The 27,850-nt window shown below is 50.6% G+C and overlaps 3 long non-coding RNA genes and 1 pseudogene across 3 annotated transcripts in view; 2 read left to right on the top strand and 2 right to left on the bottom strand.

Moving 5' to 3' along the window:
* LOC116598737 overlaps positions 1-6,344 on the top strand; it is a 30,930-nt gene extending 24,586 nt beyond the window's left edge. The window contains exon 5 of the long non-coding RNA XR_004289149.1: positions 4,612-6,344. This is a non-coding gene — a long non-coding RNA (uncharacterized LOC116598737). The remainder of the gene's footprint in view (positions 1-4,611) is intronic.
* LOC116598736 overlaps positions 1-27,850 on the bottom strand; it is a 135,532-nt gene that overhangs the window by 33,328 nt on the left and 74,354 nt on the right. The window lies entirely within an intron of this gene.
* Positions 1,233-1,386, bottom strand: LOC116600389 (annotated as a pseudogene).
* LOC116598738 lies at positions 21,995-23,164 on the top strand. The gene is made up of 3 exons (XR_004289150.1): positions 21,995-22,083; positions 22,209-22,329; positions 22,953-23,164. It is a non-coding gene; the product is annotated as an uncharacterized LOC116598738 (long non-coding RNA).

The raw sequence follows: 27,850 nt of genomic DNA, 5'->3' as shown, positions 1-27,850 counted from the left end.
TGCTTCTACTCATGCTGTTTTCACACCTGGAGAGTCGGTCTCACATCCTTTCCCTTACCAACTTACTAACTCATCCCTGAGGAGATTCCTTTCAGAATCCTCTTTCCCCCTCCTCCAACACCTTCCTTCCCCCCCCCCCCACAAGCTCTCTGCTCAGCACGGCCTTCTCCCCATTATGCATCACTGCTGTTCATAGGGCTGCACCCCCTTCCACTCAACAATGGGCTCCCCGAGAGCAGGAATGGTCTCCCGTACAAGGTTGAATAGTGTCTCCCTCCAAATTCATGTATACCTGTACCTATGAATATGACCTTATTTGGAAATAAGTTCTTTGCAGATGTAATAAGTGAAGTTGGAATCATACTGAAACAGGATGGGCCCTGAATCCAATATGACTGGCGTTCTTTTAAGAAAAAGGAAATTTGGAAGCCGAGACCTACAGGAGAGAAGGCTGTGTGGAGAGACAGACAGACTGGGGAGATGATTTTACAAGCCAACAAACCAGGGATTGCTGGTCACCACCAAAAGCTAGGAGAGGAACATGTCACAGAGTCTTCTCTAGAACCTGAGAGGAAGCATGGCTCTGCTGTCACCCTGGTTGGGGGCCTTTGGCCTTCAGAACTGTGAGGGAATAAATTTCTATTGTTTTAAGCCAAGGAGCTTGTGATACTTTGTTACTATAGCTCTAGGAAGCTAAGAGACATTTTGGTATGAGGGAGTGGTGTGCTGCTTGAACCAATACCTAAAAATGTGCCAGTGGCTCTGGAATTGGGGAATGGGTAGAGGCTGGAAGAATGTGGAGGCTTAAGGTAAGAAAAAAGAATTAGACTGGCCGGAGAAAGTCGCTGGTAGAAATATGGACATTAAAGGTACTTCTGGTGAGATCTCAGAAAGAAAGAAGGAACACGTTACTGGACACTGGAAGAAAGACAACCCTTATTATAAAGAAATCTTTGTCAAATTGCATTCTACCATTGGATGGAGAAGTAGAACTTGGAGAGTTAGTGGAGAGATTTCCAAACAAAGTGTGGAGCCACAGCCTGGTTTCTCCTTGCCATTTATAGGAAAATGTAAGAGGAAAGACATAAATGGAACAATGAATTGTTCCCAGCATCTGATGTGGAAAATTCTCCGCCTATCTAAACAGTATGCTCTGGAGACAGGGTCAAGGGTATGACCAGAGGACTTTGGCTAAAGATTTTAGGCATGTGACCTAGGGATTCAAGCGACCACCTCAGCAGAAGTCCAGGAATAGAGGTGTGATTAGAAAGGATCTGTGGAGACCCCCATGGCTAGTGCTAGGGATCCTTTTCAATTAGCAATAATCAGCAATAATCGTGCCTCGGATAAACCTCATTGGCTACGATACTGCCACCGCGCAAAGCTGAAGCTGGTAGGGATCCTTTTGACATACATTGGAGACCCACAAGATTTTAAAGGATTTTATATCACTAGAAATGCTAGAAGTCTAGACCAGAAGGAATAAGGATGGGACAAAATGAAGGAAGAATGGCCTGGAAGGAAGAGTCACAGAGGCCTAGGCCAGAAGAGGAGAGCCAGCCCTGAGGGCCCACAGCAAGGGTCAAGACACAGAAAATTATTCTTGGGCCTTGAAACCTAATGAAACTTTCCTTGCTAGATGGCAAACTTGCTTTAAACCAGTAACCCCACGCCCCTTAGACCTTCCATTTTTTTCCCCTTCAGAATGGGAATGTCCATCCTATGCCTGGCCCACCATTGGACTTTGGACATAGATAACTTGTGTTCTCGTCTCCACAGATGGCGGGAAAGTCCGCCCCAGGAAGTCTCATCCTCAGAGCCCCCTCCATGCCCAGTGTAAATGACTTGTGTGATAAGCTCTGGAACTTGATAAGATTTAGATGAGATTTTAGAGCTAATGCTATAATAGTTAAGACTTTTGGGGATGTTGAGATCAGGTGAATGTATTTTGCATAGGAGACAGATACAAATCTGGGGAGACCACAGGGTACAATGTGTTGGATTGAATATTGTACTCTTCCTCCAAAATTCACATCTACCCAGAACCTGTGAATGTGAACTTTATTTGGAAATAAAGTCTTTGCAGTTGTAACTGTGTCAAGATGAACTTACACGGGGTTGGGTAGTCCTTAAATCCAATATGTGTGGTGTCCTTTGAAGAAGAAGGAAATCTGGAAATAGAGACACACAGGACAGAATGCCATGTGAAGATAGAGCAGATTGGCTGATGCAAACCAAGCAGATGACTCTGCAAACCAAGGAACACCAGTGACTTCCAGAAGCCACCAGAAGCTAAGAGAGTGTCATGGAACCAATTGCCTAGAAACTCTGAGAGAGCATGACCCTGCTGCCACCTTGATTTTGGACTTCTGGCTTCCAGAATTGTGACAGAATGAATTTCTGTTGTGTTAGGCTGCCCAACTTGCAGTGCTATGTTACCGAAGCCCTAGGAAATGAACAGCTCTCTTGTCAGAGCCCTGGCCCTCGCTATTATTGCCAAAGCCCCAGGGTCCAGGGGTCCCCTCGAGGCTGGGACCTGTACACAGACTGACCCTCAGCCGCAGAACATGCCTGCCATCCCCATCTTTTTAGCTCTCAGGGAGGAACCTTAAGTAGAGAATGAATAGATATTAGCCAGACAAGAAGGGGGAACAGTGTTCTGGTAGAGGGAACAGTATCTGGAAAGAGCCAGTTGTGACAGAGAAGATTTCTCGGAGGAAGTGAAAAAAGATTATCAGTGAAAGGAAGGGAGTGGAAGGAGATGGAACCACAGAAAAGAAACCAGATTAGATCAGCAAGGCCCTCGCAGACAGACTAAGGGCACTGAAGTTCATCCTATGGGACAAAAGAAAGCCATTGTTAAGGCTTTAGGATACAGAAAATACATACATAAAACCCCTTACATATATAAATAGAGATGTAAGCCCTTATAGCTCAGCAGTAAAAAGACATAAAGACCAATTTAAAAACGGGCAAGGGATTTGAATAAACAAAGAAAAATATAAATGGCCAATAAGCCCCTGAAAAGATACTCAACATTATTAGCCATCAGAGAAATGCAAATCAAAAGCACAATGAGACACCACTTTACACCCACCAGGATGGTAGAGTTCCCATATGACTCAGCAACTCCACTCCTACATATATGCCTCAGAGAACTGAAAAGATGTGTCCATATATAACTGTTCACTAATATTCATAGCAGCATTACTCATAATAGTCAAAGAATGGAAACAACCCAAATGTCCCTCAGTTAATGAATAGAGAAACCAAATATGGTTTATCCGTACCATGCCTATTTTATTTTATTCAGCCATAAAAAGGAATGACGTCCCGATTTCATGCTACAATACAGATGAACCCTGAAAATAGGCGAAGTGAAGGAACTCACATACAAGGCCATGTATTATAGGACAGCATTTAGATGAAATGCCCAGAATCGGCAAATCTACAGAGAACAGTGTTGACGAGTGGTGGCCAAGGACTAGGGGCGTTGAGGGACTAAAGATGTGACTTCAAATGGGCACCTGGTCTCTTTCTGGGGCGATGAACATCTTCTAAAATGGATGCTGCTGAAAGCTGCATAATTCTGTGACAATACAAAAACACACTGAATTGTATACTTTAAAATGGTGAGTTTTATGGTTTGTGAATTATACGTCGATAAAAACAAAAAGTAAGCCACGGAGCAATTTTAGCAATTTTAAGTTGGAGAGTGATGTGGTCTGTCTGCATTTGAGAAAGAATGTGCTCTGGGCCCTGGGTGGAAAACACGCTGGAGGCAGAGAAACCTGACGGTTATAGTCTTGGCGAGAGATCCTGCCACCCTAAGGAAGCGGCAGTGGGGGTGGACAGAAAAGGTCAGATCAAGCAGCATATAGGATGGGGGTGCCTGGGTGGCTCAGTCAGTTAAGGGTCTGACTTGATTTCAGCTCAGGTCATGATCTCGGGGTCATGAGATCGAGTCCTGTATCAGGCTCCACGCTCGGCATGGGTCCTGCTTGGGATTCTCCCTCTGCCTCTCTCCACTCCCCCCTTCCCCCAGCTTGCACATACCTACTCATGTGCTTTCTCTCTCTCCATCGGATAGGGAAGGAGGGAGGGGAGAAAAAGAGAGAGAGAAAGACATGTAGGATGGATGGAACAGGTCCAAACATACACACTCCTAACAGGTGTGCAGAAACATGACTCTCTTTATCTCTCTATAATGGAACTCCGTTCTTGTAGCGGTTTTTTTAAAGTGTCCTCAGGGCACCTGGGTGGCACAGTTGGTTAAGCCTCTGACTCCTGATTTCGGCTCAGGTCACAATCTCAGGGTCCTGGGATGGAGCCCTGCCTCAGACTCTGTGCTCTGTGGGGAGTCTGCTTGAGATTCTCTCTCTCCCTCTGCCCCTCCCACTACTTGTGTGAACTCTCTCTCTCGCGCGCGCGCGCTAGAAGAAATACATTAATTTTCAAAAAAAGCAAATGTCCTCAAAATGTAGACCAAACTTAGTGACTTACTTCTAACTAATAGGATGTGAAGATGCATGGGTAACTTTCAAGGCTAGATGATAACTAGATATGTCTGTCTCTCTCTCTGTCCCTCTCAACTACTCGCTCTGGACAAAGCCCACTGCCGTGTCATGAAGATACCCAAGCAAGCCCATGAAGACTGCACATGGAAAGGAATGAGCCCTCCCATCAACAGCCAGCACCAACTCGCCAGCCACGTAAGCGCACCACGCCAGAAGCAGAGCGGCAGAGCCAGTGAGGCCCTAGGGGAACCCCAGCCACTGGGCTTTTCAGCTGTGGTTGCAGTAGTCACCGAGCGAGAAAAGCTTCACCTGCTTGGCTTCCCTGGATTCCTAATGTACAGAAACCATGAAAGATAACCAAAGCCATTGGTGCGCCAGGCCACCCGTGCTGATATCATCTGTTGCGCGGCGGCAAAGAACTAACACAGCTCCGAAGCCCTACCTCTACTGAGAGCAGAGATCATTTCCTCTCGCCAAGGAAAGGCAATCGAGTCGCTTCCCTTTTAAAAGTTAAGTCTCTTTAGGGTCAAAAGGCAGTTGGTTCCAGACTCAAAGTTCAACGTCCCTATTGGGGCTTCTGGTTTTCTCTACCCTTGGTCCTCTCCGGGATGCCTACGTCTATGTAACCCTGAGGGCTAGCTCGCTGTCCGTGGTCCTCAGGCAGCCATTTCAACCTTTGCCACTAAAGTCGCTGTGGGTGGGGTGACCTGCGATGACGCAGGTGCTCCTCTCCTGCTAGCCCTGACTTCTCCCACCAGCCCTCCTCTGGCAGGCTGGGGGCACTCTGGATTTCCTGGATGCCAGCCACAGGCCAGAAACCAGCAGGGGCAGCAGCGGGAAGGCATCTCAGGCCCTCTCGTTCTAGAAGGTCCCCTCCTGCTCTGCGTTGTCTATCCCCTGCCAGTGCACGATGTTCTGACAGTTCCAAAGGGGCGGGGACAGAGGGCATGAATTGCCTTGGGCAGGGTAGGCTCACCCCGTGGCCTCTATCACCCCCTGGCATTCTGGTTCCTAAGTGAAAGCTGGGGGCAGGGGGGACAGACAAGAAGCTCAACTGCTCCTTCTAAACTCTGGCTCTCCACCTCTTTGGGCTCTGCAGCTTCCTAGGAAGGAGTGCTATCCTGTGTGTTCGGCAACTACCCTCAAGTCCTTGCCCTGTGTTTTCATTCACACATTCATTTAGTCCTTTATTTCCAGATGCTCCTTGATCACTACTCTGTGCCAAGCATTTGCTTGATGCCAGAGACACAGGAAAAAACCCACTACTCATGGAGCGAGCAATTAAGAGGGACCAACATACCCAAATAATGATAGTAAAGCCTTGCATATAAAGCACAAAAATCAGTGTGTGCAGGCTTGGATACAGCAGGAAAGAGGAAATGATCACCTCTCCCAGGAAGCCTCAGGACGAGGGAGGCTAGGTCTCCCCAAGCCCACAAAATGTCAACAGAGCTTCCCCTAGAGAACAGCACCCAAGATAACCTGGACTAGAGTAGCCACAGTGAAAGAGAGAAGTCACAAGACTGATTTAAAGAGAGAGAGGCACTGTTACAAGGCACAGCAGTAGGCAATTCACAGGAGCACATCTGTAACCTGGGGAAAACCCCAAGACCCCTTTAAGAGGCTGCTCAGTGTATTAAATGAGATACATCAAACACTCAACCCGGTGCTTCATTTGCAGTGAGCTACTATGTAAGCACAATGTTAACTACTATCCCTCATTAAAGCTTCAATCTAATGTCAAAAGCCCCGAATGAGAATAAAGGTTCAGTCCTATAGATGTTTGCACATGGAGAAAGGTTAATTCAATCGGTGCATAAGCACCTACCACCTCCCTAAACACCCTAAGGTTAAGTTTTAAAAATTCAGTGATCAGTTAAGCCTTCTTGGAATTTAAAGCTAAACTGTTTCTGTCTTAAGCTCTAGATCTTGCCAATCAAAATCATTCTGTTCATAGGCTATTGTAGCTGCGTCTGCCTCAAGTCGGCAAATCCATCCCACAACTCAACTGACTTCTTTGTTCTAGGCTCTAGCTGCTCTCCCCGGAGGCATGGGTGCCATTGACGCCGTGGGTGCACGGCGCCCTGCCTTGCATTTCAGCTTAATATCTCAAAAACATTATTCAGCCTCTTAGGATACCAGCAGGATTTAAGGATGAGGCTTGAGGGATGGGGCATGAGAGGAGGATTAGATCCAAGGGGCTTGATTTATAGAAAGGTTTGTCTTTGGGGGGACTTCTTTGTCCCTCCTAGGAGAAACTAAGCCAGCCTGCGGAACTGCTTCCACTTGGTGGGAAATAGGATGGCGTGTATTAACAGAGTGTCTACGCTGTGACTGCTCTGTTCTAAAGGGTTCTCCCAAACAGTGAGGCAGTTTTGCTTTTGTGACTTCCGCCCAAAGCACCTCGTGGGGATCTCACCTGAGGGATGGAGTTTAGAATGGTCCAGGCTCTCAGGAGGCTACGGTGAGCTCCTCGTGTGATTCGAAATTTAGAAATGTGAGCCCATACTAGCCCGTTACTTGAACGCAAGCAGGATTTCTAGCATTCAAGTAAATTGATTCTGCTGGTTGTATTTCTATTCCTACCCTTCATCTTTTCAAAAAATGCAGTTAAATTTGAAAGTAGCAGCCTGTCCTTGGCCATGTTTGGAGAACCAAAGAAAAGATTTAACTTCGGCCTGAGCTGAAGTTAAAAGAGATAAGCTGTCCCCTCCCTCTGAGGGGCTGGTCCCCAAGTAGACAGGAAACCCTGGGGAGGAGTCTTGGCTGGTGGGGAAGCCTCAGGAGATGGGATGAGGCTGGGTTCCTGATTCTCCTGATCTCCCCTGTTCCAATCGCAGCTCCCTTTCTGCCCCGGGGGACCTATGAGAGCCCCCCCATGCCACCCTCTTTTTTTTTTTAAGGGTGGGGAGGGCAGAGGGAGAGTGAGAGAGAGAGAATCTCAAGCAGACTCCATGCTGAGCATAGAGCTCAAGGCAGGACTTGATCCCAGGACCCTGAGATCATGACCTGGGCAGAAATCAAGAGTCAGATGCTGAACTGACTGAGCCACCCAGGCGCCCCCTCCTTGCCCTTCCAACACCCCACCTGTCTCTTGAGCTGGTCTGAGTGGCTTTCTTTCTGTTGGTTCCAAGTCACCATCCCTGACTAGAAGAATGTCTTAGCCCAAAGGCACGATTCTAAGAGTAAGAATTCTGGGCAGGAAGTGGGGGAAAAAACCACACTTAGACACTGGTGAAGACACTTGTCTTCCTCTCAGCAGGCCATTCGCTCCTTTGCTCATTCCACAAATATCTATTAAGTGCTTACTGTGTGCCAGGCACGAGGCATAAAAACGAATAAAGACACAGCCCCTGCCCTGCGGAGCTCCCTTCCGGCGGGGAGACAGATGGGTAAGTGGGTTGCATGAGCGTTATGGGGATATCAGCAAGAGCCCCAACTCTGGAATTCCCTCCTCCAAGCCACCCCGTTAAAATTAACTCCACCAATTAAAGGCGTCGTTAGAAGACAATGCTGCCTGTCTTCCTCTTTATTTTTAATTACAGGGCCTGGCCTAAAGTTGTCAAACCATTTATAATTAGAGCAGAGCTCTGAGCAGGAGGCTGGGAGAGGGACGGGAAGAAGGGGTGAGGGAGACAGGGGCTCCTGCCCAGCCCCTCCCGGTCCTCTGCCTCCAGTGCTGCCCCGCTAATGGACTGGGTGGCTGGGAAGCACTCTCCATTCGCTGTCCCCCCTGCTTCTCAGCGCACACCCTGATTATAGTCATTAGGGAGTCACCGGGAGCGACAGGAAGACAGGCGGCTGGTACCACGGTGGCCTGGAAGGGGGAGGCGGCTGCAGCTGAGACAGGGCCAGCTCAGGCTGGAGAGCGAAGCCTGAAGAAAGAGCAGGGGGCGAGGCTCCTCTCCTGCCCTCTCCCTGCAGGGAGGCATCCATCTCGCCCTAAAACAGCCCACAGTTGGCACAGCCAGATACGCATGACGAGGACGGGGCGGAGAGGCAGCCAGCCCAGTGCAGGGGGCTCTGCAGACAAAGGGGCGCCCCTCCATCTGTCCTCCAGGCGCCAGCTCGGCTTTCCTGCACCCTGCACCACAGACAAGCGCAGGGCAGACTCCCGGCACTCGGGGCAGCTGCTGGGAAGGGATGCGGGAGGCAAAAGGCCCGGAGCTGGCTGTCCATTGACCTGGCGGGACCTGGGCTCTCACCTTCGCCTTCTGCTCAGACCCGGGGGGCAGAGCTCCTCCTCTTCCTGTTATACAGGGAAGCTCATGTGACAAACAGGGAGGGCGGTTCAGAGGGGCCCAGACCCCCAAGTTCCCAGCCCCCCACTGTCATCCACTTGGACCAAAGGGGGGAGAATGGGGAGGCCAAGCAGGCCGTGAACTGCCCAGCACCATGGTTTCCCACCCTCCATCGTGTCCCCGACCTGGGACCCCCTCCAAAGTGAGGATCAGGGCAATCAGGAACCAACCAACCGGCCTCCTCTCTCCGTCACCCACCCTGACCTGCCGTGGTCAGTGACAGTGTTTTGACTGAGTTCTACGTTCCTGGAAAACAGCAATTGTACAGAAATCTCCCACCTTTCTGGGTTCCCAGAAAAGGCTCACTGCCGAAAACCACGCTTCCCCCTATTGCTTAGATCAGACTCAAAGATGACCCCTTGTTTACCTAGGACAATGCCAGACACAACACCTGCAAACTGCCTCTTTCTGCTTCATAAATGATAAGCCAAACTATTTGTGCCCACTGGCCAATCTGAACAAAATGCCTGTTCACGGGACCTGACCAGGCCCACAGCTCTCCCCCAGACTTTGACCCCCTGCCCACCCCCCACAGCCTGAGTCAGCCTCAGCACCTGGGAACAAACCCTCTGTTTAACCACCTCTCCCAGGAATTGGCTGACCTCAGAGAAGAACCTTCCCATCCAGACCACCTGCTGTCCCATCCCTTGTCTGGTTCTTCTGTCTTATTTACATTCCTCTATTTAAAAAGAAAAAAGTCCTTTCTGTCTGACCCCTGAGATGCTGAGGCTCCTTCCTCCCACTGTGGTTGTCTTTTCAAATAAAGTGTTTCCTCGATTCAGCCTGATTTGGCCTTTATTTGATAACAGCCCAGGAAAAAAGACCTGCCCCCTTTCAGAGGCCATGTGTCCCCAGTGACCTCCAATGACTCACACGCCTGAGCCCCTCTGTGAGGAGCCTGGTTAATGGTTCATGGGTGGGAACTCCCCTCTCTCGGCTCCCAGCCAGTCTCCAGACACGCCCCTGTCAAGGCTTACTGCTCCCCAACAAAAGCAAGCATATCGTGAACATTGCTTACCAGCCACGCTCTGTGCTGAGAACCTCCCAGGCAGTTTCTCAACCCTCATGTGCTGGGCACATTCTCAGCTATGGAAATTCACGCTCAGAGAGACACAGAGCTGATACGGACGGTGCAGAAGCAGGGACAGAAGGATGGCACAGCCAAAGGACAGCAGCTTCATGGGTCTACCCCACAGGCCTTAAAATAGCATTTTCTCCTTGCCTCGCAGGTTCATTCTGAGGATTAAATAGCTTACTATACCCACAAGTGCTTAGAATAACAGTGTCTGGCGTATGGCAGGTGCGACATAAATGCGAGCTATTGTGATTTCTAGTACCACTACAGGGACAATAGCAGGTTCCACGAAGTCAGGCAGGTTGTGCAGTGCTGGGTTAAGGAACTGGCCCTCAGAACTTACTTCTATAAAATCACAGTGTTTACTTATTATGTTCCTTGTTTATGGGCAACTACAATGGGAAGGCCACGAGGGTGGGGACCGCCGTGGGGCTCCCTCCCTGCTGTACCTTCGCCAAAGGCCTGGAATGGGTCCAGAACAGTCAACATTGTCGAATGAACGAAGGAATGAAAGAAGCCCAAGGTTTGTTCTCCTAGCCATTGTGGTCTCAGAAACCTTCTTCTGGTCTCAGCCCTGCAGCCTCTTTCTAAAGGCAACCTAACTAGTTCCTGACCCAGAAGGTAAAAACAAACAAACAAACAAACAAAAACACCCAGTCTCTCCAGTCGCATCAGTAACGAACCCTTTATCCAGATACCGAATTTGTGGGTTCTGGAAATCTGTCACATGCCTCACCTGGTTTGAACCATTATAAGTGCTTTTATTATCTCCAGTTTACAGGAGAAACTAGGGTCCAGAGAGGGAACCCCGCTATCTGTCTCTCCCTCCTCCAACCCCTCCCCCCATCCCAGTCTCCCACGGCTACCCTTCCCCCCAGTTCCCACTCCCCACCTGTCCACCAGACCCCAGCTCTGCATCACCCCTATTCCCCATTCCCCACCACCCTTCTCCCTGACCTCACCACCCCCACACAGTACCCAGTTTCAGACAGGGAGCCTCTGAACGGGGAGCCTGGCGTCTTCCCTTTCTGCTCTGCTAATTATCCTTTTAACTCGCACTGGCGTATTTTTGCCGTGCGATCTGCTGGTTTATTTTTATCCACCTCTCTATAATGGTATCGGGGCCGTTACTCAGGGAAGCTCCCGGCTCCGAGCTGCTCCCCAATTTACAATTGCAATTATGATCTCCGACAGAAACACATGCAGCTGGCGTCAATTTTAAGCAATATTTTGATCATAATAATTAAAAAAGTAACTTATGGCATGCACGCCTCGGATAAATTAATGTTATTCCAAGCCTCTGCTAAAAGGCATGTAAGGGAGAAAGGAGTGAAAACAGAGATGGTGCTCCAAGATCTCTGGGCGGCCTGGGAGTCTGGCTCCAGCAGCCACTGGCCTGGAGACTCCCGAATTAACTGGCACACTAAGTTTAATATCTGTGTGTCCTTCAACTTGAACGCTGCCTGTCCCCGCCCCTCCCCCGACACATGTGAAATTGATGGTTATTAAGGTATTTGGATATAAACAAGCACATTTTCTTGTCACTGTTCCCTGGGCAGGTGACAGGCAGCTGAAAGGATGTTCTCCTCTCTCTCTAACTTACCGTTCTAGACCCAAATGAGAGCAGGACCTGACAGCTTGGGGGAGGGGATGGAAAATGGCCCAAATCCCTGATGTGCCTCCTTCCCAGAACATACAGAATGCACTTACACACCTGGACCCATGTACTCATTCATTCCCAGGTACCACTACACACACACACACACACAAATCTACCTGCCCGACACAAGATTCATAACCACATACACCACCACACACTTCTATCCACGGACAAATCCACATAACTTACACACGTGTTTATATAAATCTGCTCTCTCACAAGTGACTCACAATCACAAAACAGACATCCCACACTTTCATCGACATGCAGACTCACACGCATGTACACATGAACACACACACCTGCACACACATTGAGTGACAGGCACCACATACACAACTGTCTCTCCACAAACATGTGGTTCATAATCCCAAACAAGGCCCGCACACAGTCACACCACGAAATTCACAAACGTACGTGCGTGCGTACGTGCACACACGCCCTGACGAATTCTCTCCCACACTCTCCACTCTGCACAGGCAGCCCCACACCCCAAAGCTGGCCGGGCTGCGAGATGGTGTCAGGGGCTGATCAGCTTCTGAGGGATGGTTGGCCCCACAGAGGGAAATGTATGGACACACAAACCTTCATATGCCAATCTGATGATTTACAGCCTTTCTGAAACCCACCTAGGGTCTCCGGATTAAGTCCCCTCCTCTGGAGGGTCCCAGGCAGTCCTGGGACCCTCCCTCCTAGTCCTGCCCTCACTAGGCTGAGTGCACAGAAGGTTGGGGGTGGGGGAGGGGATGGGAAATTCCACTGTCTGTCAATAACAATTTACTTTTCCTTGTTTGTGTGATGACCATCACTACTTTGGGTAAACAGTAAATAAGAAATCTATCTTTTTAATACTAAAAAGATGTGGGGTTTGGGTTTTTTTTTTTTTAAGATTTTATTCATTTATTTGAGAGAGCAAGCATGGCGTGGGAAGAGAGAGAGGGACAAGCAGACTCCCCATTGAGCAGGGAGCCCAATATGGGGCTCAATCTCAGAACCCCGAGCTCATGACCTGAGCTGAGGGCAGATACTTAACTGATGCTCCCAGGTGCCCCTAAAAAGATGTTCTAGTAAGAAAACGATGGTTCCTGTCCCCCACGAGGCCTTGGACATGGCAGAGTTGGGCTTCCAGGTCTCAGGGTGAGATGGTTGGCTTCAAATCCCTGCTCCGCCACCCGCTGATGAAATGGCCTTGGAAAGGGCTTCATTCCCCTACTTCAAGGAGCCAGCACAGGCAAGTGAGGGGCTGAGCGCAGCACGTGGCAGAGGGCAGGGGCCCAGGACACCTCATTTGCCCATGGTTTTACCACTAACATCATCTGGAAGCCCAAGCTTCCTCTCCTGTGGGATTAGCCACTTCCTTCTCTTGTCTGCTAGCTACCCCACCGCCCTCCTCCTCTGCCTCTCCTGCATCCCCTCCAGGGGAACCCAGTCCTCCGGACCCTCCATGCCTGTCCTTCCACAAGCCTTCTTCAAGGCAACTGCCCCTACTATCATCTACTAGGATGGGTTGGGGCAAGCTACAGAACTGGGAGGGAAAAGATGAGTTTTGATTGTGAGCTCATGGAATTAAGTTATCTAACCTCTTAGGAGCCTCAGTTTTCCCATTGGTAAAATGAGGAGAACGGTGCTTGCCTTCCCCACCAGGCAATGCTGAATGAGACCAGGTCTGAGAACGGACTCTGAGTGCAAAGCCCAAAACACACGTCAGTTGTCATGGTAGACTTTGTCTTACCATCTGGGAGATCTCCTCTAGAATTGCAACCGCCAAGACGGCAGCCCGTGCTGGAGTCAGCCCCTCGCTCTACCACGCATACGGCCAAACCTTCCCGGTTCTGGCAGCTCCTCTCCTGCTGTCTGTTTCTTCCCAGACTCCATTCTCGGACTCTAAGTCTTCCCCTCAGGCTCCTTCCTCCATCTCTTCCCTCCAGTAATCGCCACTGTCTTCTTCAGCTTTCAAGGCTGCTTTTCCCCTCCCCTCCTTCCATCTCCCCCGGCCATCACCCAAGCCTATCACCATTTTTCTGAAAAGTCACTGGCTGGTTCCCTGCCTCCAGCTTCTCCAATGGCTTTGTCCTGCTCTTGGTGGGGACTGTGTACCTTCTTCACACACACCAAAGGCAAAATCCAGTTGCTCCAGCCCCCCAGGTAAAGTCCAGATCCCTCTTCGTGGTTTCTAGTCTCCCCAACAATCTATCTTATTTTCCACCTGTGAGCAAAGTACAGGTAGGTGGCATTTCACCCAATCAGAGCAAAGAACCTACGAAACGCGCCTGCCTCAGGACCTACCTGAGCCATTGCTCTGGCCATTCCCTCCTCCCCCAAAGTCTTCCTGCTTCCCCGACCCCAAACCTATAGAACTCTGCTCTAAGTTCAATATTCTACTGGAGGAACCCCCTTCCACAGGCTTGTCTGACAGCTCCAACCCACAGAAATCCCCGGCCTGGGGTTTTCCCTTTGAAACATTTTTACGATGAAAGATTACAGACATAAGAAAATGTATAATAATGTAACAAAATGTATACACTCAATTTTTTTTTAGCTCTAGGGTTTTGTCAATGCTATAATGTACATAATTGAGTTACATACTTCTACCAGGTTCAGTATTAAAAACAGAACAAAACACAACAGCAATCCCCTGCTCACCCGCCACACGTGCACCCCCGGCAAGGCACCCCTCCTGAGGGGCAACTACTCTTACTGCTTTTAGGTAATGCTTTGGATATTTACCTCCACTTGTCTTTAAAATGTGCTTATGTTGCTACTTCTTTGTTTTTCCATTTTGGGCATTATGTATTGACTTCCCACTATTTAGAATAAGGCTCTGGCTATCCTCCCTGCTTTTTCTCTCTCTCAAAATCTCTCACGCGCGCATGCTTGCGCGCACACACACACACACACAGGCACACACACTTCTCACCATCCCCCTTCTGACTATGTGTTTATATCCTAATTTCTGGTAGATCACAGGGCACATGATTTGGACTACAAGGATGCCATCTGAGGTAGGATCCTTTGCAGGAAGTTTACAGACTCTTCCCGGTGTCCTGAAACTTCACAACGTTGCACCTTAGTGGTAGCTACGTTCCCACTCTCGGGCACCTGGTGGGCCTTTTCCATAGGGAAAACTGAACCCTTCAGGCCTGGAGCAGCTCCAGCTAGTTCCCAACTTCCTCCTTTTTGTTTTCTCTTAGCAGAAACGCTTTGATTCACGTGGAGGACCCCCTGAGTTACACCTTCAATTTTTTTCTTTTTTTTAAAGAATTTTTTTTAATATTTTATTTATTTATTTGACAGAGAGAGAGAGAGATCACAAGTAGGTAGCCAGGCAGGCAGAGAGAGAGGCAGGGAAGCAGGCTCCCTGCTGAGCAGAGAGCCCAATGTGGGGGCTCTTGATCCCAGGACACTGAGACCATTACCTGAGCTGAAGGCAGAGGCTTAACCCACTAAGCCACCCAGGAGCCCCAAGACTTTATCTTTATTTTTAAATCATCTCTGAACCCAACAGGGAACTTAAACCCACAACCCCAAAATCAAGAGTCACTAACTCCCCAACTGGAGCGGCCAGGTTTCCTTATCTTTCAATTTCCTTATCTTTCCTATTTTCTCTGCCTTTGTCTTCTTTGTTCTGTTTTCTGGGAGACTTTTTAGACTTTATCCTCTTCTGCGTCGGTTGAATTTTTCATTTCTGCTATCGTATTTTTAATTTACACGAACTCTTTTTTTGTCCTTTTTTAGAGCATCTATTTCTTATTTCCTGTAATTATCTCCACTTATCTCGCAAAGGATACTGGTGGTAACTTTACTGTTTTCCTCTTCCTGCATAGTATGTCATTCTGCTGAATTGCTTATTTCCGTTTGTCTCTGCCCTTATCTGTCACATTGGCCACTTTCCCATATAAATCGCAATCCTTAGTTGTCAGCAACAATTTAAGAGTAGAGCACCAAATGCTGATTGGGAGTCTTAGGAGGCGAATAGGACTTGAGGACAGTGAGATTCATGTAGGTGATTGGCTGTTCAGTTGGGAAACCCCCAACATCTGTATCTTTAAGTCTTCCCTCTTGAGCTGATGGGATTCTCCCGAGAAAACTTCCCAGGCCTCCCCCGTTGAGTCTCCAGAGAGTAAAGTCCTCGCCACCCACATTCTAGGAATGGGGGTGCAGAGTTCTCGGTGCCCTATATATAGGCGTTCATTTCATACCCCCCCCTTTTTTTTCAGTGTGGTATCGATCCTCAACCTGGTATCCCCATCCAAGAGCCTCTATTTTACCATTTCTGGGAACAAATCTCAGTTTTCCGCCCCCAGGGGGAAGCAACTATCCACCTGCACAAATTCAGGGAGGGGACCCAGAGATCAGAGTTCTCTGTTTTCAACCAAGATCCCTTATTTAGCTCCCTCCCTTGCTCCACTCCCAGTGACACCTGAGACTGTGGAGGGGCTGGAGGAGGGAGTGGATTTTCAGCTCCATCCCCCTCAGTGGTTCCAGTCCGCTAGGTCCCCTCATCATTGCCTTCTAGTTTCCATACTTCTGTTGCTGATTTCCCTCCTCCCGTTCTCTCCATCCTCGTGGGTTTCTGACTTTTCAAAAAATTTACAGTCACTCTGGTAAGGTTTTCAAGAAAAGCAAAATTAATTGTGTGTGTTCAGTTCACTATCTTTACTTAGAAGTTTCCATCTGCCTTTCACCTCTGAACGGATGGGCCCACGGCTCTTAATAAAATCCCTTTATTGCCATTTTCATGCGGTTTGAGGAGACACAAACCAATGGATGGTTTCAACTTGCCATCTTTAACTGGGAACTGCATTGTTCTTTATTGAACTTCTTTCTAGATATAAATGTTTTTCTCTCCACTAACTGTGAGCTTAAGAGATTCCCTTTTCCCCGCCCACCCCACCTTTTTTGTTGTTGTTGTTGGCCTCAGGAAAAAACAAAAACAAAAACAAAAAACCAGCAAACAGCACAATGGCTAGATATGGTAGGAGCTTCGAAGGATTTCTCACTGGGCTGTGCCTTCCTGTATTTAATCTAGCTTCTCTAGACTTGACAAATGGGCATTCAACAAATATTTACCAAATATTTACTCTCTGCCTGATACTTCTCCAGGTCCCAGGCATACAGCAGAGCTCACACCTGGGTCCCTGCTCACATGGAACTTGCATTCAGCTTGGTTCCAATGTCTCCAGTGCTGTGAGCTCACTACCTCCCAAGACAGCCCACCTGTTGCCAGAAATCTCCCGCCAAAACCTGGTTCCCTGTTATTCCTGCTCCTGGTCCAGATTCCTCCCTGCAGTGCCTCTTCCTCCTCGGGACAGACCTCTAGCTACCTAAAGGTCATCTCTGACCCTGTCTTCCTTCCAGTTTTCTTCTTCAACTTCCCCCAGCCCCGGGAAGCCACCAACCCCTACCACCGTCGCAATTCTCCCAATGGCAGCCAGGATCTGGATCCTTCAGTAACTAGGAAGGTTGTGTTCAAATTAAAAAAAAAAAAAGAAAGAAAGAAAAAAAAGGATTTGGTTTCTGTCCTCCGGTTCTTGGCACAGAGCTTCTAACACCCTTGGAATTTCCTGAATGCTAAGAGGACCTTTTGTTATCCGTAACTTGCCTCTCTCTGGATTCTTTCAACCACACCTGAGTCTATGCTAAGGCCGTGACTCACAGGGAGGAACGAGGTAGTTTCAGAATGAGGGCTGGGCTAGTCTTCAGGAAAACTGACCTTGAGAGACGGAGGCCGAAACTTGCAGCCTGGATCTCCCGGGGAGGAGAGAGAAGCTGGAGCTGGATTTCAATCAAGAGGCCGACGATTTAATCAATTGTGCCTAAGTAATAAAACCTCCATTAAAACTCTGAACCACGAGGCTCAGAGAACTGCCTGATTGGGGAGCGGGGCTGAGGGAGGGAAATACACCCTGATACCACGGGCCAGAAGCTCTTGTGCTCTGAGCTCTTCCACACCTGGTCTCCTACTCCTGTTCATCTGGCTGTTCACATGGGTCTTTTCTAATAAAACGATACTCATAAGCATACCGCTTTCAGTGAGTTCTGAGTCATTTTAGGAAACTGTTGAACCTGAAAGGGGTGTGGTCAATGTGGGAAGCAGAATTAATAGCTGGCTGGGAAGAAGTGTGGGTGACTCGGGGACCCAGGACTGGCAGCTGGCATCGGCAGTGGGGGCAGTCTCGTGGGACGGAGCCCCGTGACCTGTGACATGTCAGAACTGATCTGAACTGTAGGAGAGCCAGCTGGTGTCAGAGAACTATGTTGAAAGGTAGAAGCCGGGCCCGCATGCTGCCAGGTACCCCATGTCCCCCTCTCTCAGCCTCTAGAGCTCCCTGCCCAGCTGAAGAGGACTCCACTTCCCCAAGGAGGGCTACTGTTGCAGGGAGGGCCTCAGAGGTGAACAGCTTTCTTCCTTCTACACTTGGGAATGGCAGGTTCTGTTGCCCCTGTTCAAGGGGTTACCTTATTATCTCAACTGGTCTGTAAAACCCTTCAGAGTTTCCTAAGGCACTCAGCTCAGGGTGGGCTCCCAGGGGGTGCCAAGCCATGTCAGTTGTCGGTTGGCATGGGCTGGTTCGGTTGGTATTAACCTGTCCTTTGGGGAGAACTTCCCCTTCTCCCACCTCCCTCCCGTCTGCAGGAGCCCATGAAAGCTTCCATGAGTGCTCAGAGGGTCCTCACCTGGCTTAGGCCCTAGAGCCTCCTGTTGGATGGAGAGGAACCCTCTGGATAAGCATCACACCCCCAGTGTTTGGCGGTGGTCGCTGTTTCACCTTTTACTATGGACCATACACCTGTCTGGGTGGTTGGTGCCTTGATGAGCCATGTCCCTACGAAGCGAAGTGACCTGGCCAGCCTCTCCCTTCCTGCTACACAGGACTGGGACCGCAACAGTAACTCGCATCAGCACATCGCTCTGCAGACGTCATGTCCTTTCCCAAGCTAAAGCTCCCTTATTCCTCCAGCCCAGTGTTTCTCTCCTTGTCCTGCCTCTTTATAGATAATAAACTAAGGTTAAATAAAGTTAGGGGACAGTTAGCAAAAGAAGAGGCCTCGGGTCTTCCCACTGCACATCCCTCAAGCAATTGTTCCAGCCCATGTGATTCACCAGAGGACAGAGGGGGCCACAGTGGCTAGGCAGAGGGGAGAGGTAGCAGCCCAGTCCCTCTCCTCTCTCTTCTGTTGCCAACCTGAGGCTCCTAATTGACCTACTCCAACTCAGAGGCCCATTTATGGGCCTCCACCAAGCACTGCTAAGGGTGGGGATGGCAGGGGAGAGCTAGTGGCTAGGAAACATGGGCACCCATTATCCAGCAGCACCCCCCAGAGGGAAGGCATCGGGACTGGGGGAAGGAAGCTAGCATCAGCTGCCCTCCCTCCCCGCAGCCCTTCCCTCAGCACTGCCTCTGTAATCTGTCCCCCCAGACGGCTGATTTAGAAGAGGACCAGGAAGGGTCTCCCTCAAGTTCCTTCTGGGCAAGGAATGTCAGGGCTTAGCCGAAGCTTAGCTCTGGTGTCGAATCCACTGACCTGGAGCAGAGGGAGGGAAGGACAAAGGCCCCTTGTGTTGCATGCCTTCTTTTAGGCTTTGCTACCATCAGAGTCTCTACAGGGTTGCCCCATCTGATGACCCAGTACGTCCTTCCTGCCTGCTACTTTTAGGGGCCCCAAGACTCCAAGGGCCATCAGTATTGGTCTTACTTGTCCAAGGAACAAAGGCCAGAGTTAGATTTTTTAAAGTTTTAACTTGATTACAAAACCTTCAGAAAAGATGAGCCAGAGATTTGCCTACGATGTCACCTAGTGATCTATCTTCCAACACAGGTGCAAAGGCTCCTAGAGATACTTTGCTAAGAACAAGATGAGGGAGCAGAGAACATGAGGATAATAAGTCCCCTCATGGAGGACCCGGAAAGGGTGAGGCAGGGGATGGGGAGCTGACATGGCTTTCTGGGGACTGCCTCAGCATCGGGACCCCACATCTTCCTTGTGATGCATCAGGATGAGCTGGTGACACCCTTCACTGTCCTAACTTCCATATGATTAAGGTACTTTCCCCACCTACCTCATGTCTTAAGCCAAAGGGACATTTTAAGTGGCGCTTCTCTCTCAGAGTCCCCCCCACCCCTCAGTTCTCAGCTCTCCCATCCTAGGGCCACCTTGCTGGCTCTCTTCCCTGAATGGCAGGGGGGACAGTCATCCACCACTGTAGGGGAGGAAGATGGGAAGGCGGGCTTGGTGGGGGAGTGGGAACTTGAGTAGTTTCCTGATTTGAGAGGAAATCTCAGGGAGACCAGATGGAAAATCTGTCTCGATTTGTACAGATAAATTACCCACACTGTGGCTTCACTGGAGGCAAATAACCCACATTCATGTGGAGAACACCCCCTTTCTCTTTGTCCCCAGGCTTTCAAGAACTCAGAGGGAGTCGTGCAGCCTCAGAAAGCCAGCTCGTGGAATAAGAAGGCAGACAGTTCTGTGGAACCGGGTGTTCCCACTGGGCTATCCTGGGCATGTGCAGGAAGACTCTGCAGGCTGACGGGAAGGGGGGAAGGGTCCAGACGCCCCTCCATCAGCCTCTTCATTCTGTTCCACAGGCCTCTTCATCCCACACAGCCTGGAGGAGTCACCCTGGCCCTCCGCTGGGGCGGTGAAGAGAGGGCAGGGCCACTCCACAGCCTAGCAAGTGCCATTTCCTCAGGGACTAACTGCCATCCCGGGTCCTCCTAAGGGATCTCCAGAACCACAGAAGGACTGGCTGGATAGAGGAAGCCCCCAGTCCTTGTACAACGGAAGAGGACAAGGGACTTGCTCAGGTGACAACAGCGCTTCGCAGAAATGACAGTATCTGGTCCTAGACCCACCCCTCGCCCCTGCCCCTAGGGCTCTTTCCAGAACTGCTACCTGAGCAGGTGGCCTCTCAGATGCGGGTCCCTGGCCCGGCTCATGGGCGTCCACGGCCACGCACGGTGGGGGTGGGGAGGGCGCACATTCCGCAGGAGCTCTAGAGCCGCACGGAGCACCGCCTCGATGGCTCCCCGCTCCCGGGCGGCTCCCCCTCCCGGCTGGGCCCGGCTCCAGCCCTCGCTGTGCCCTGGCAGCTGTCTGCCGCCGCCAGTGAAGGTGATTGCCATGTTTGCAGCTCCTTTCCTTGTTTGGAAAGATCTGGAGGCAGGTGAGGCTGGAGGGGAAGCGGGACTGACAGGTTGTGATCAGGCTGCTCCGGAGAGGAGTCTTGGGAAGACTGGCTGGTGGCTGGAGGCTGTGCCCGCCTCTGCACCCCGCAACCCACGCCGGGCGCCCTGCCCTCGACGACCCAGTCCCGGCCCCCTCCGGGCCCCGCAGGCCCTCCCGCCGCAGACCCCAGCAGAGCTCGCCTGGCCCTCCTTCTGCGTCCGACGGACCCCTAGACAAACCCTCACCCCTGCTAGTGGCCCGCCCCCGCCCCCACCCCCGCCCCCCCCCCCCCGGGCGGTCCCTCCTGGTGTCTAAGGCAGATCTCCGCCCCGGCACCACGCCCAGTCTTCGTAGGAAGGCGCGTTCTGCTGTCGTGCCGATCCCTTTCCCCGCACTTGGAAGGACCCACCTAGACAGACATCAGTCACGTAGGGCTTTTTCTCTGCGCCTGACAAGGCAATTTGTGAGGAGCAGGGTTTTCTCTCCGGCAGGATGCTAAGTGGGAGCCGAGGAGGTGGGTGTGGGGGTGTTCTAAAGAGATACCCAAATTAAACATCCAATCTGCCATGTCCTGTGTCATTCAACGCGATTCATCTTCTCCCGGGCTCCCCGCTGGGACGGCTCCCCCAAGCCGGGGACGTGGCGCCGCGGTCGTTAGCAGCACTGTTTATCTGCCTCCTCCGCCAGGAGAACAAATGGACGCCCCGCGGTCCCCCCACCCCACCCCCGCCCCGTTGTCATTCATGGAGCCCGCGCTCCCGCGCTCCGCGGCTCGCCGAACTCCCGCCCAGGCTGCGGGCCGAGCGGGCTGCGCGTGAGCCCATCTGCGGGGCGGGGTGGGGGGCGGGTGCGTGGGAGGAGGGGTCTGGGGCTTTCCAGGGACCCCCGCCGCCGCACACGGGCTCAGAAGCACCTCCTCCACACACACCCCCACACACATACACACCGCCCACCGTCTGCCCCAATGACGCGGCGGGGGGTTGGGGCCCGCTGCTCAGGGTTGTGTGTGTGCTTGAGTTTGTACATTCCAGAACATGGAAGGGACTCTATAGTTCTTCTGGGCCTGCTAACAGGCTTTCCCCGCTGCTTCCCCCCAGCTAACTGCACCCCAGACCTGCCTTGCCTGACTTCATGCCAAGGAGGAAGGGCTCTGGGGCTCAGAGGATGCACTGCCAATCCCTTGGACGCGTTGGGGGTTTTTGTTTTTGTGTGTTTTTTGGTTTTGTTTTGATGAACTTCATATTTGCATTGTTGCTTCCCATCCTGGGGCTCACTGAAGAATGTGCCCATAGACCTGGAGGAGGCACTCTGCCCAGGTTTGATAAGATGAAGATGGTTTCTAGTGGAAAACCAAAGGTGAGGGCCTCAGAAGATTAAGGGGGAAAGCGGTGTGTGTGTGTGTGTGGCAGGAAACCCTGAGAGTCACTGCATGGCTACTCCAACCTAATCAGCTCCAAGGTGCCCCCCTCTCCCTTCCCCAGGTCTAAGGATTTGCCAGCAGGCTCCCTAGGGCTCACTCTGTCCATCCCCCTGCATGCAGCTGGACTTTCCCCTAAAGCAGCACGGGGCTGAGTTCCCTTTGAAATCCTGGTTTGTGCAAAGGTAGAAGCAGCAGACACCATGGGGGACTCCAGGCTTCCTCACCGGGCATGGTAGCAAAAGCTTCCCATTTCTGATTCTATACTTTTTGTCCCAGCTTCTAGTCTCAATTCTGACACGGATTTTCTCTATGAATACAGATGGCCACACATTCTCTTTCTTCCTCAGTTTCCTGTTTCCAGCAGGGAGTTTGGATACTTTTGCCTGTCCTTCCAGATTCCTTTCTCCTTGGTCCCCGCCTCTGTGTGCCTGCCTCCTGGTTTGGGGCAGCAGTGAGAGGAGAAAGGGAATCCCAGAAGTCAGTGACACAGGACAGGTTCAGGTACAAAGGCCCTGTCCCTTTGTCCTTAGAAGTTCATTGACACTTAACTCAGAGAGACTAGACTTCTCCTTGGGTCAGAGCGTTCATTTTAAGCTTCTCCTGGGTAGGGGAAGCATTTTACCTAGGGCATATTTTGATTCGGAGGGGTGGTGACTTGGTGACTGAGAAGAGGCATAGCAGGCTCAGAGACCAAGAGTCTTGTCCCCCAGGCTGGGGTCCCCCTGCAATGTTCCAGAGCTGCCTGTAGGAACGAATGCCTTGTACCCCCAAGCCTCTTCAGCTGCTCCTTCAATGCCGCCAACAGGTCCTTCTAGTGGCAGCGGTGACCAGTGGTTGGGCAGGCCCCGCCAAGTCAGTGTTTGCGGGCTGGTTGTGAGAGGAATGATGAACAGGTCCGCGTGGATGGAGAGGTCCAACACGAAGCTATGCTAATTCGTCATAAGCTCTGCCTGCCGCCTTTTATATATCAACCTGAAATGTAATTATCTTTATGGCTGGCAGAGTAAATCACCAGTATGTGTCAAAGAGATTTGCTCCTGTGTTTTATTACGTAATATATTAGCTCTACAGTTTTAAGATGTCATTACTTGGCTAATCACATGAAACGTTTTCATGAGCAAACAGTTGCGCTGGCGGGAGCTGGGGCCAGAGACCTATGGCGAAACCCTTGCGGGAAATGCTGAGAGGTCCCAGGAGGTCATTTTTTTCAACCCTCTACCTTTAGGCTTAGCGAGGTCTAGGCAGGCAGGGGCCTTGCACAATTTGAGGACTCTGAGAGGAAGGAGTTGGAGCAACAACTCTTTGAGAGAAGATATCCAGATGACCCAGTGATTTCACTTCGAGGTGTGTATCCAACAGAAATGAGCTCTTTGGCTTATGTCCATCAAAGAACATGGGCAAGACTGTTCAAAGCGGCTTTGTTCCTAATAGCTGAAAACTAGAAACAACCTAAATATCACTGTAGAAAATGAACCACCTTTCCTTGGCCCTTTTAATTCCGTATCTGGGGTCTGCAAATTAAACGAACAAAATGCAGATTAACTGAAGAAGGCGTACAGGTGTTATTGACGTTAATATTTCTACAGGCACAGAGCTTCACGGAAAAGAAGTGAAAACCCAAAGAGATGGCTAAGTCCAGGCTTTATATTCCAGTATAACAAAGTGCAATACATTAGAAGAAGTGATCAGACAAAGGAACGGGGTGGGGAGGGCAGTTTCAGCTTCTGGAGTGGTAAATGGTGGGAAGGTGACTAGGAAATGCATTATTTTGCTGCTGCGCCTGAAAGCCAGAGTATGGCTTCAAACTCTTCTTCTCTGGCTGTGAGTCTGGGGGACAAGGATAGTATGCTGTGACAGCACGTGCACAGGCTCTGCAGTGAGACCCACCTGGCTCTGAATCCTGACTCTATCATTTGTTCCTTCTGCCATCTTGGATCAATCACTTAAGCCTCAATTTCTACAACCGCAAGCTGGAAATAATAATACCTCCTTTGCCTGCTATTGCGGGAAGTAACGAAAAAACCTGAGCAAACTGATTTGGTGACTAGCATGTTCTTTCTTGCACCATCCATGCAATCTTTCAGTAAGCATCTACGGCCTTCCTGTGCCATCCCAGGCCTCGGGTGGGGAGCTGGCGCACAGCATTGCCACCATCCATAGCATACAAGCTGTGTTTTTGCCTGCTTAGCATCTGATCTGCCGGCATTGTGACTTCCCTTTGGCAAACTGCCCCTCCTTCACCTGCTTGTTCAAGTGTTTCCACGTTGGCTAACCTCCACCCCGTTCCTTACCACGACCCCCGTCCCCAACACGGTCCAGGATATTCAACTCCCTGGCCACCGGGATTGCTTCCGGGATGGGCTCATGCATGGACCAGACTTGTTTCGCGTGAGTCAGCCCTGAGACTTTTGCTGAAGCTCTTGAGAAAAAAGTGCTGCTTTTCCACTGCGGATGATCGACAGGTCAAAAGGAGCCCTGGACCTGCTAGGGGATGTCTTCACCACCTCACTGGGAGGCCGTGCCCAAGAATAAAGACAACACAGACAGCTGACAGATGAGGAGGGAAAGTTTCCTTATGGCCTCGTTTAAGCACCCAGATCCAGCCACCACACCAGGGCTGAGCTGGGTTTCAGATACTGGCAAATTAAATAATTCTGACGACCATATTGTTCTTGAAATGAGTACCATTCGAGTTTTTTTCTGGGCACCCCCATTGTGCCCAATGATTTACAGGCACCCTCTTATTTAACCCTCACAATAATCTTACGAGGGGGGTGTTGTGGGTTGAGTACATGTCCCCTCCCCAAATATAGGTCAACCCAGAACCTCATAGTCTGACCTTATTTGGAAGTAGAGCTTTGCGGATGGAATGAGTTAAGATGAGGTCAGAGTGGATAGGTGTGAGCCTTAAGTCCAGCAGCTGATGCCTTTGTTAAAAAAGGAGAAGACATAGAGAGCGAGAGAAGAATGTCATACTAAGGCAGAGGCAGAGACTGGAATAACACACCTAGAAGCCAAGCAGCACCAAGGTTTGCTGGGCACCACCAGAACTAGGAAGAAGCAAGAGAGGAATTCCTTCCCAGAGCCTTCAGAGAAAGCACAGTCTCGCCCAACCTTGATTTCAGACTGCCGGCCTCCAGAGCAGGAGAGAGAATGCACTGCTGTAATTTGTTACAGCAGTCCCGAGAAGCGAACACGGGAGATAGCAATCAGTATTGTTGTTGAAGTGAGAAAATTCAGGCTAAAGAAGTTAAGTAACTCGCCTGAGGTCTCGTAGCTAATTTAACCAGAGGCAGGATTCAACCCCCAGCCCTCGCCAGAGTGCTCTTAATCATTAAATGTTACACCGCAGGCACATAAAAATGCCAGTTTCTTTCCTTCCGGGATCATGTTTCCTTGTTCTTTGCATCCTCCTTGCCGAGCTTGGTGCCTGGCATTTTGTAGGTGTTTAATAACCATTCATGAGTTAGAATCACTGAGAGCCCTTACTGAGAAGGCAAAGAGGATGAGCCAGCCCTTGACCTCCGAGGGTTGCAGTGTACATGGGCTACAGAAGGAACATATGCTCAGGGCTGAGTGAGAGCTTAAAAATAAGCCGTGGAAAAGCTCTGAGACGGGAGAGCACTAGGGGCTGAGCCAAGAGGAGGCTTTTTCACGAGAGACTGACCTTGACTTGGGCCCTGAAGAACATAGGAAAGAAGTAGCCAAAGACCGATCAACAAGGAGAGCCACGTGAGCGGAGGCTTGGAGGAAGGACTGAGCTGGCTACTCCTGGAGCAGAGAGTTCACACCGGGGCGCAGCGGGTGATGGGCTGGGGAGCATCAGGTGGGGCCAAATCACTGAGGGGCAGGAACTTGGACATGAACTGGGAGGAGGCTCCTCGAGGGTCTTGGCAGAGGAGGTTGCTGCACGTGTCACTGCAAGAAACAGAGACTTGACGGCGGAATGTGCTCCCCACATCTCCCAGCCCCCTGCAGCCAGCAGAGCCAGGCACCTCGTAGCCAGTGTGCTACGGGTCTGAATGTCACGTCCGCTAGAAGCACAAACGAGCAAATCCCCTAGTCTCCCTTCACTCTTTGTGACAAGTGTGGCAGGAGCTAAGATGGTGTCTTTGCCAGATCTGAGCTGCTTGGATCCCTGGGGACAGCTGTCCTAGAGTCATGCAAATTTTTGTGAATAAGAAACAAGCACGCATATACTAATGAGGCCACTGAGATGAGGGGCTTCAGTTACCAGGGCGCAAGCCCAGCCTCTCCTGACTGATAGAAGGCCCTGAGTGACTAAGAGCCGGAGGCTGAGGGGACTCGGGTCAGGGAAAGGGTGGAGGTGGGGAGAAAGAAAGGGTTAGGAGAGAGAGGTGTCTAGACATGTTAGCAGAGGGGAGGATGAAGTAGATGAAGGTATTAAAGAGGCTGATGAGTTCAGTGAGGCCACTGGCTGAGAGATGCTAGACCAGGGCTGGAGTGGGGAGGGAAGCTGGCTCTGATGGCAAGTGAGTGACTCCAGTTTTGTGAGGCTGGTAAAGAAATCCCGAAGGACAGTCAGGAAGCGGCGGCAAGCGTGGGAGCAGGCGAACAGGTGAGCGGCACACCCTTCTCCTCCAGGCCTTTCTCTGATGACACCGGCCACCCCAGCTCTGTGGGCCAGCTGCTGGCGTGGGGCAGGGGGGTGGGGACTCTCAGGCAGTCTTCTCTTCTTGTCCCAAGGTCAACAGCAGCAACCCCCAAAGGCCTTGCTAGACATGATTTCATTCTGTTATCACAGCAGCCCTGGGAAGTGGTTCTCATTACCCAAGTTTACAGAGAAAGAAATGGGCTCAGAGGAGGGGAAGCCGCAGGTCATCGGTGCCGGCTGGAGCTGGATGAGCTACAGCCTGCCAGACCTCCGACTCCCAGAGCGAAGGCCACTCTCTCCCACCCAGGGGTCCTCTCCCACACACAGGTGAGGCCACATCCTAATCTCCCAAAGCCGGAGCCCGCCCAGGAAGGGTGAAGAATCGAGGAGGGCGTGCTGCCAGTTGTGTGCCCTCTGTCGGCATTCACCACCCAGGGAGCTCTTGTTTGAGGAGCAGGTGCTTCTCCAAAGCCCTGAAGCTACCAGAGGACTTTGTCACCACACCCCAGTAGCAGCTGGCACCATTCAATCATACCAACACCCAGACTGCCCAGCAAATACACTTAGGAAAACACTCCTTGAAAATATATACATAGCAAAACATTTCTTGCCCCTATGAAACAAGTCACAACCCTATCACTGAGTTCTGAGCAATAGATAATAAGCAAAAGTTTTTGAGTGAGACTTCCAAGATACTTCCTCCAAAGACAGATGAACAATTGGTACAGTTTTTTTTTTAATCCTACTCTCTTCTTCCGACTTCCTGCCTGGAACTCAGACTTGATGGCTGGAGCTCCTGCACACATCTTAGACCATGAAGTCTAAGAAAGCCACATGTTAAGGGTAAAACAGAAGTACCTAAGAAGTCTAAGTCTCTAACATCCCTTGGTATTGCCCTCCAAGCCGCAGAATGCCCAACTCTAGATTCCTGTGTGAAAAAACAAGCTCTTAATTGGAGTCAGTGTCTACAGTCAAGTCTCTTGGTAGCAGCCAGACATAAACCAACATTGGTTATGGTGGCTGATTCGGCCGCTACCCCAGGCTCCTACTTCTTTAACCATGAAACAACAACACTTCACATCTGCTTG

Source organism: Mustela erminea, chromosome 9, assembly GCF_009829155.1.
Source record: "Mustela erminea isolate mMusErm1 chromosome 9, mMusErm1.Pri, whole genome shotgun sequence".
In the NCBI taxonomy this organism is placed as follows: Eukaryota; Metazoa; Chordata; class Mammalia; order Carnivora; family Mustelidae; genus Mustela; species Mustela erminea.
Note: the sequence above shows the minus strand (reverse complement) of the source record. Positions and strands in the feature narration are given on the sequence as shown.